At 40.7% G+C, this 7,118-nt stretch overlaps 1 pseudogene; it reads right to left on the reverse strand.

Annotated features, from left to right (window-relative positions):
- Positions 1 to 2,960: 2,960 nt before the first annotated feature.
- Positions 2,961 to 4,201, reverse strand: LOC138174861 (post-GPI attachment to proteins factor 4-like; annotated as a pseudogene).
- Between the last annotated feature and the right edge of the window lie 2,917 nt (positions 4,202 to 7,118).

The raw sequence follows: 7,118 nt of genomic DNA on the forward strand, positions 1-7,118 counted from the left end.
AGTGTCTTTGGTGACTGGTTCAGGGCTCAGAGATTGTTGTTGTCACATAAACCAAGAAGTAAAAGGACATTATGATAACAGTATTATCTATTTCATGGCAGAAGTCAAACTAAATGACAAGAAAAGTTTGGCTAAATAAGAGTTTCCTTGGTTTGTTAGTCTCTGAAATGAAAACTAATAGGACTTGGCTAGACTAATGATACTGACATATTTAACCTGGCAATCTTCTATTGCATCTGGGTATCCTGTACAAGGAAACAAGGAAGTTTTATTACTGAGAGTATATAACCTTAAAATATAATACATATGAAGAAGAGAGGTTGAATAGTGAAAATTGTAGAATAGATGCCAGTTTGTGACATTTACAAATTGCATTGTGTCCCTAGGCATTCTTGTCTAGAAAATGGCAGGAAGGACATTTATCATTTAACTACTTCACACTCATTTGGTCAGGGATAGAGATAAAGACTGTAAATGTGATTTTGTTGGTATAGGGATCTCCCAGGTGAGGAAAAACACTCCAGAAAAGTAGCATGACACTATCCCTGCCATGTATAGTCTTAATATGTTGCCTAGATCATTGAGAGGCTGACTTGCCCAGGATCTAACAACATCAGATCCATCAGAGAAGGGAATCTGTGTAGAAGAGAATTTTGACCTAAAGAGGGTAGATAAAAATGGCACAAAGAACAAAGGGAGGAAAAATAATGGGATGCCTTGAGAAAAGTATGGACATTTTTGCGTAAAGGAGAATGGGGCCAGTCACTAGTATCTACTGTCTTCAGGTCAAGATTCTCTTCTACACACAGATCCTTTTTTTTTCCCTTGAAGTATTTCCTCAATTTGTTTTTGTTTTTTTTGTTCTTGCCTAATTACTTGGAGATCAGGGAGGCATCCCCTTAGCTTTTAGATTTGTTTTCTTTAATGGGGGGATAATATGAACATACATACACATGTGTATACACACATATATGTATGCATGCACATATGTTATTTAACCATGGTAGCTAAATAAGCCTATTTATAAATAATTACAGAATTCAATGTAATTTACCTTCTTGCTTGAATAAGATTCTTCAGTCCTCTTTGACTATAGATGTTTTTGTTGTTGGCCCTTAGGACAACCTCTCCTGGCTATGTGCTTTGGTAAACTCCTTATTTCTTATACTGAAGGCCTCTAAACTTGTCTTTACTTATTTATCGTAGTCCTTCCTCCTTATCTGAGCACATGAAGATAGTTGTTTTAATTGCCTATTTTTTGAGGCAATAGTATGATACTTATGCCTAAGTACTGGTAACTGGAGAATTTCAAAGGAATATTGGATAATAAAAATGGGGTTTGTTCTACCATATCTCTAGCCTAAAAGAATATTTTATCTCAGAGAAGTTGCCTTTAAGGAGGTCCATTTGTGCACCTTTCTAGCAGAGGAAAGATGGGGTCAACTAATAACTGTATAGATTATCCATATCACTAGTAGAATTGTTCACAGTGTGGGAATATGCTACCCTGCTTTTGGTCACTGAGATTTAAAATATAAGGAGCTATTTATCATTATTGGTAGTGAAGTGTCTACTTAGATTTGTAGCTTTCAAGTCATAATGCATATGTCTGAACACCTTTCAAAGTTGTTTAATTTTTCTTTAAACAATCAAAGTTATTTTGCAATAGATTTATGGATTCAACCCACAGTCATAAAAAGGAAAACCAGTCACTTGGTATCTACTAATGTCTAAAATATTGCAATGGAGCAAATAGACTTTTTTGGTGGGGGGGGGGACTTCTGATAGCCAACCAAAGACAGTTTGTGTTGCCTGGGAATGATGATGATGATGATACTGATATTAGAATTTCATCTTAGAATGTTAAAGAAGGGAACTAAAAGTAAGCATTGGGATTTTTAATACACACACACACACACACACACACACACACACACACACACACATATATATATATATATATATATATATATATGGAAAATAGACTTGCAATTAATATCTGAAAATAACTAAGCACTCAATGAGCTTAAGAGACTGCACATTATAGGGTTCATTATCTAATTCTGACTTTTCCCAGCAAACTCAGCTGAAAAGTGTTTCACACTCCATTTTAAGAAAGAGATGACTAGTAGATAATTCTTTTCTTTATCCTTCATTTTTCCAAGTCCCATTTTGTTCGAGATTTACCTGAATTTCAAGTATGTTATAGTGAAAGATGAAATGAAGTGAAGGCAATTTCTTATTGGAAAAAAAAGGAGCTGAGTCAGTAAGGGCTTTTGTTTTTTAAACAAAAAACTCAGAAGGAAGAAGTCAAGGAAACAGAGCGTACAAGGTCTTGGCTTACAGGAGAAGAAAAGGACTGGTGAGCAGGTGGGCATGTACCTGGACAGCAGGATATATAGGTCATGCTACATTTGAAGTAACAGGTGTAGTGGTGAGGGAACCCAAAAATGTTAGAAAAAAATTGTGTTTATCATTTTCATGAAGGCCTCAGGTTTTCTTAAGCAGAAGGGGAAATTGTCCATTTGGTCCTATTCATGTTCTCTTGGGTGCTGAACCAATGACTATTTTCCATGTCTAAATAAAAGTTCTGCCATCAAATGAGGAAAGCCTCTAAGGATTTTTAAATACTAATATACCTGGTATCATAATATACTTATTATGTCTCTCCATTTGCTACACATAGTCCCTTTTAAGATATAGTTCTGGGAAAGAAACCAAAGAATCTTCAGAGCTACTGCAGATAGTGCAGTGCATTGGTCATGTCAAAGGTCACAGTCAAGACCAAGGTCTTGGATTTTTTTTTCCAGAATTCACAAGACATTTATGGATAAGACACATATCTAGTTCTGGTGCAGAATACAGAAGAAACTTGGTATTCAAATAGTATCCTGCCTGCCACTCCTCTGCAGGTTAGGAAATCTTAAGGCACCTGACCCCTTAAAGCCCCTCACTTCCCTGATGAACACTTCTCTACCCAACTTTAAACAAACAAACAAACAAAAAAAGCTAAACCCAAAGTACATGGCTAAGTGTATCCATCCTAAGAAATGACTCTGACAATACCAGAAAGGCTTTTCTCAGGATTTTATAATAATTTGGGCTTATAGTTAAACCGGAGGCTGGAGAAGAGCCCCATGTGCCTCACTAAGTTAGGCTCCACCACATAGGCCCTCTCCTTCTTGTCTTGCAGAAATGAGTAGAGGGCCATGTCCTTGGCCAAGCCACCGCGGCAGGATATGTCAGCTAGATAGCTCACCGTCCTCTGGGCTGAAGAGGCAGGGAAAAGCATAGCAGGAGTACAGCACTGTGTAGTAGGGACCACATTGTAGAGGGCAGGGGCCAGCCACCGAAGCTCCAACAAGTAATGCCGGCCCACCAGCTCCACCAGCCCCGTGCTGTATATGGCAAAGAAAAGAACAATGCGGTAGCTCAGTCGTGGGAGCCTGGCAATCTTGACATATGCCCAGCAGAGCAAGGGCCCCGAGAACATCCCTACACCAAACCACTCCAGGATCCTCATGGGCTCTGGGTTAAAGTAGCACTGCAGTCTCTCAGGATGATAAAGCTTTAGGTAAAGGGCATTTTGGAGGTGTGGTTCAGACAATCTAGTTTCTAGGAGGTGCCGTAAGACACTAAAGATCTGCTCTTCAGGAATGGCATCATCTTTCACCATCAGGATGTATTCTGGGTCGTAGGTCTGCAGGGATTTCTCCAGGCCATAGGAATAATCCTGCTTCTCTTTCTCAAATGTATTCCTGAAGACACTTCTGCTAATGTTCACCCCCTTGGCGCTTGCGAACCGGCTGGTCACAGGCATAAAATTGGCCAGCAGCTTGGCATCCTGGTGTCTGCAGCTCACCTGTAAGACATAGTGGAACTCAGCCTGTCAGGACACTGGGACGATGGTGATCAAGAGCTCAGGATGTGAGGGGACCTGCCTTCCTCTGGGTAGGGTGGCATTGAGGGCCTGGAGTTTCTGAAAGTAGCGGAGTGCGACCTCGCCCTCCTTCAAGCTCTGCTCCAAGAAGGCCTCGCTCATCTGGTCCAGGTGCCAGTGCCGCACATATAAGTAGGAGTGGAGGAGGTGGTGGCAGGTCAGAGGGGACAAAATGCCAAATGTTATGATGGTCAAGAGAAATGGAGAGCAGGGCTGGACCAGGAGAGCAGCCGCAGCTTACTGAAAAGCATCGTGGGGAAGGTGTGGTTGCTCTGATTTAGTCAATTTTCTGCTGCTTCTGGGTCCAGAAGTATCTGACCATGGAAAAGAGGCCATCACACATCTTCTGACTCCAATTCCTCCTCCCTGCCGCTCCAGGACATGCGACTAACTTAGGGCACAGTGGCAACCGAACAGCAGCCATCATTCCCAAAGCAAAGGAAAAAACAACACAGAACCTGATTAATTCTCTTGGGCACAGCATATTGATGACATAATGGAATTAGACTCAAGACTGCTAAAGCTGCCTACCAATCCAGATGAAAGTTATTTTGTTCTGGTACATGAAGAAAGGATGCTTGATCAAGTATGAGTTAGGCTAGATGGCCTCTGATGTCCCTTCCAGCTGAAATTCTGTGATCACATGGTATGATTCAGCCACTCTCCCATTTATAATCTGGGCAGCAACAGTCAGAGCTGGGACACGCCCTGCTCCCGGGATGCTCATTTCCGCTCCAGAGGTGGCTCCTTGCCAGGCCAGGGGTCACATCACCATGCTGGAGGGGGCGCTCTAGTGGCCGGCTTTCCCCCTCTCCTCTGCAGCCCCCAGCACCGCCAAGGTCTTGGATTTTTACGGGGGTAAAAACTGCTCAGTCAGATGACCTGTAGGTGGAACTTTCCCAAATATTAGTTGCCAATGTCATAGGAAGAACTTTCTAAGAATTGAGTTTTTTGCAGCTGCCATTGCCTGAATCATTACTATAAAGAAATAAAGTCAGGAATTGAATATGCATAATATATACAATTACCTAGACCCATGACCTGAGAATGCCATATATTGTAATATTGTAAACACAATAAGCATGAAGAAAGATTGATCAACAACCACAACAATGAAATCCAAAGGAGGAAAATATTTTCTCTCTTTGAAAATTTTTAATTAAGGCATCATTTGTAAAGGCATTCAACAAAAAGAAAGGCAGTATAACTTGATTTTAATAAACAAAGCAATCAGTGAAAGTAATATTGTGTTGTCACACAAGCAGAAACTTGGTGCCTCTTTCCCAAGTCAGTTGCAGAACAGAAAAAATGGCCCAAGGCAGGTTGCAGAGCTTATGTCTGAATTATATTATCCAATGACTCTGTGTGACATCTCAAATGTGTTATCCTTTTCTTTCTATTTTTGTAAGAGTCCAGCAAAGATACCTTTTTATTTCATTTCCAAACATGAAAGAAGGGGCGGAACCAAGATGGCAGAGTTAAAGCAGGATCTTACTTGAGCTCCTGCTCCAACCACCTCCAATACCTGAAAAAATGACTCTAAACAAATTTTAGAGCTACAGAACCCACAAAGTGACAGAGAGAAACTTATTCCTGCTGAAGGCAGCCTGGCAGGCCAACAGGAAAGGTCTATTACATTGGGCTGGAACTGGAGCACAGTCCTGTCTGGGCTGCACTATGCAGACCTGAGACACTGGCAGGACAGGGCAAATTTCAGGAGAGTGAATGACAGGCAGCTCTGGTGGGTTCCAGACTTCTCAACCCATAAACACCAAAATGAAAGTAAATGGAGAGTGGGGGAGCTCTGCTGGAACTGGATGAGAGAAGAGCATGGTCCAGCCTCTGCCCCTGGGAGGCAGAGGTGCCATCCATATACAGCTGCTGTTCTGGCAGCTGCTTCCTGCTCCAGGCCTACAGATTGTAGGGGGGACAAAGGGACTCTCCAGAAGGCAAAGGAATCTCTTTGCTGGTACAGAGGCAGGATTCTTTTGCTTTGCCCTGCTTGGATCCCAGTTGTTGTCTTGGGTGACAGTCCTGGGGTGAGGAGCACTAGCATGGCAGAGTTTGTTGAGGCTGTGGAGAGGCAGTCATCCTCACAGTTTGGAGGAAGGTGCCTAGAAGAAGGTGCTTGACAACATTTGTGCAAAACCCCAGAAATTTGGGACAAAACACTCTCCACTCTAGAAGCAAAGTTCTACAACATCAAAGACATTAAAAGTAAAGTAATTGACAGGCAAGATGAGCAAACAGAGGAAATGAAATCAAACTATAAAATAACTTTTGGTGACAAAGAGTATCAAAACATAGAACCAGAAGAAGACAGCAATGTCAAAACTCTTGCATGAAAAGCCTCCAAGAAAAATATGAACTGGTTGCAGGCAATGTAGAAACTCAAGAAGGATTTTGAAAACCAAGAAAGAGAAGTGGAGGAAAAATTGGGAAGAGAAATGACAATGATGCAAGAAAACCATGAAAAATGAGTCAACAGTTTACTAAAGGAGACCACAAAAAATACTGAAGAAATTAGCATCTTAAAAAATAGGCTAACTCAAATGGCAAAATAGGTCCAAGAAATCAATGAGGAGAAGAATGCCTTAAAAAGCCAAATTGGCCAGATGGATAAGGAGTTTCAGAAATTCACTGAAGAGAATTAATTTCTTCACAATTAGATTGGAGCAAATGGAAGCTAATGACTTTATGAGAAATCAATATATTATAAAACACATCCAAATAAATTAAAAAAAAAGACAATGTGAAATATCTTACTGGAAAAACAACTGATCTGGAAAACAGATCCAGGAAAGATAATTTAAAATTATTAGATTGACTGAAAGTCATGATAAAAAAAAAAGAAACTACATATCATCTTTCAAGAACTTATCAAGGAAAACTACCATGATATTCCAGAACCAGAGGGCAAAACAGAAATTGAAAGATTTCACAGATTGCCTCTTGAAAAAGATCCCCCAAAGAAAACTTCTTGGAATATTATCGCCAAATTGCAGAGTTCTCAGGTCAAGAAGAAAATATTACAAACATCAGGAAGGAAAAAAAATTGAGTAGTGTAAAGACACAGTCAGCATAACACAAGATCTAGCAGCTTCTACATAGAGGCATAGAAGGGCTTGGGATATAATATGTGGGAGGTCAAAGGAGCTAAGATTAAAACCTAGACAGT

The sequence above is a fragment of the Petaurus breviceps genome, unplaced genomic scaffold (genome assembly GCF_028583685.1).
Source record: "Petaurus breviceps papuanus isolate PSGF00001 unplaced genomic scaffold, PetGlider_PUasm1.0 76, whole genome shotgun sequence".
Classification (NCBI taxonomy): Eukaryota; Metazoa; Chordata; class Mammalia; order Diprotodontia; family Petauridae; genus Petaurus; species Petaurus breviceps.